We start from the raw sequence: 2,463 nt of genomic DNA on the forward strand, positions 1-2,463 counted from the left end.
AATGTGTTTTTTTATTTTCACACTTCAACATTATAAAATTCTGTGAAGCCCCTGGGGGTTCAAGGTGCTCACCACACATCTAGATAAGTTCCTTGAGGGGTCTAGTTTCCAAAATGGTGTCACTTGTTGGGGGTTTCCTCTGTTTAGGCACCTCAGGGGCTCTCCAAATGCAACATGGCGTCCGCTATCCATTCCAGTCAAATTTCCATTCCAAAAGTCAAATGGCGCTCCTTACCTTCCAAGCCATGCCATGCGCCCAAACAGTGGCTTTGCACCACATATGGGGTATCAGCGTGCTCAGGAGAAATTGCACAACACATTTTGGGGTCCATTTTTTCTGGCTGCCCTTGTGAAAATTAAAAATTTGAGGCTAAAGTAGCAGTTTTGTGTTAAAAATGTGTTTTTTTATTTTCACACTTCAACATTATAAAATTCTGTGAAGCCCCTGAGGGTTCAAGGTGCTCACCACACATCTAGATAAGTTCCTTGAGGGGTCTAGTTTCCAAAATGGGGTCATTTGTTGGGGGTTTCCTCTGTTTAGACACCTCTGGGGCTCTCCAAATGCAACATGGCGTCCGCTATCCATTCCAGTCAAATTTCCATTCCAAAAGTCAAATGGCGCTCCTTACCTTCCAAGCCATGCCGTGCACCCAAACAGTGGCTTTGCACCACATATGGGGTATCAGCGTGCTCAGGAGAAATTACACAACACATTTTGGGGTCCATTTTTTCTGGCTGCCCTTGTGAAAATTAAAAATTTGAGGTTAAAGTAGCAGTTTTGTGAAAAAAAGTTAAATGTTCATTGTTTTCTTCCACATTCCAAAAATTCCTGTGAAGCACCTGAAGGGTTAATAAACTTCTTGAATGTGGTTTTGAGCACCTTGAGGGGTGCAGTTTTTAGAATGGTATCACTTTCAGGTATTTTCTGTCATAAAGGCTCCTCAAAGTCACTTCAAATAAGATGTGGTCCCTAAAAAAAATGTTTTTGTAAATTTTGTTGTAAAAATGAGAAATCGCTGGTCAACTTTTAACCCTTATAGCTTCCTAACAAAAAAAAATTTTGGTTCCAAAATTGTGCTGATGTGAAGTAGACATGTGGGCAATGTTATTTACTAACTATTTTGTGTGATATATCTCTCTGATTAAAGGGCATGAAAATTCAAAGTTTGAAAATTGCAAAATTTTCAAAATTTTCGCCAAATTTCCGATTTTTTCACAATCAAACGCAAGAGATATCAAAGAAATTGTACAACTATCATGAAGTACAATATGTCACAAAAAAACAGTCTCAGAATCAGGGGGATCCGTTGAAGCGTTCCAGAGTAATTACCTCATAAAATGACAGTGGTCAGAATTGAAAAAATTGGCCCGGTCACGAAGGCAAAAACAGGCTCTGGCGCGAAGTGGTTAAAAGTAAAGAAGCAACAATGCTGGAGGCCCACGGTGATCAGAAGGATGCTGGTATTTTTCAGAGATGAAATAGCGCAAGAGAGAAAGCAAATGAAAAAAAGAAAAGAGAATGAATGTGTGCACTTGTGAAAGGGAATGGAAAAAAGGCATAGAAGAGAGTGCCCCCTGCTGGTGGAAGGAAGAAAAAAGCAAAAGCCTACAGCACCTTGTATTCCCAGGTGGTCTCCCATCCAAGTACTAATCAGGCCCAACCCTGCTTAGCTTCTGAGATCAGACGAGATCAGGCATGTTCAGATTGGTGTGGCCATAGGCAGAGACAGATCTCTCACTTGCTGCTTTTCTACTTTGACGTCTGGCTGCCGGCTGCCCTTTCCAGTGCTCAGCAAGACCAGGTCCTTTTGTGCTTTCCCTTCTCTTCAATTTTTTTGCTGGCTTCCTTAAAAGGTCTTGTAGACACAACGCCCCGCTCAGAGCCTCTGAGCACACTGATCGGCTGCAGCGCTGTCGACGGAACGTCAGCTTCACGGCCAATGCCACAGGCCGGGAGCAGAGGCGAGACTCACCGGTAGACCCGGGTAGGGTGAGTAGAGCGCGGTTAGTTGCTTTCTAATAGCTTGCAGCCGGGGATTAACTTTTAATGAAAAGGAACAATCCCTTTGACTGTCTGCAGCGCGCCACACCTAGGAAGCGCACTCTCACACACAAGCAAGCATGCACACGTGCTCGCACGTGACAACACCCCCTATCTGCCCCTACAACCTCTCCGTCACCATGCGTCAGACTCTCCTGCCTGTTTTATGATTTCAGGGCCCTAGCAGGAATCACCCCCCCTCCCCAATTCCTTCCGCACCTTCCTTGCCTTCCTTGCACTGAGGTTAGCTCTTTGTCAGCCGTCTGGCTTGGTTACACAAGCTTCTTTGCAGAGAAACATGTTACTTCTGCTGGCCCTCGCTATTCGGCCGGCATCCAAAACCTTCCCTGGGCACCTGCTGAAAGCCTGGCCCCTTCACGGCCCCGGGTGCTTTTAACGCCATGATTTCCACACGGCGAGCT

The 2,463-nt window shown here is 45.1% G+C and overlaps 1 non-coding gene across 1 annotated transcript; it reads right to left on the minus strand.

The window, feature by feature from the left end:
• Positions 1 to 1,603: 1,603 nt before the first annotated feature.
• LOC141267084 (5S ribosomal RNA) lies at positions 1,604 to 1,722 on the minus strand. The gene has a single exon (XR_012321099.1). It is a non-coding gene; the product is annotated as a 5S ribosomal RNA (ribosomal RNA).
• Positions 1,723 to 2,463: the final 741 nt, after the last annotated feature.

This window comes from Phyllobates terribilis, unplaced genomic scaffold, assembly GCF_046119375.1.
Source record: "Phyllobates terribilis strain yellow unplaced genomic scaffold, ASM4611937v1 Scaffold_4__5_contigs__length_816908805, whole genome shotgun sequence".
In the NCBI taxonomy this organism is placed as follows: domain Eukaryota; kingdom Metazoa; phylum Chordata; class Amphibia; order Anura; family Dendrobatidae; genus Phyllobates; species Phyllobates terribilis.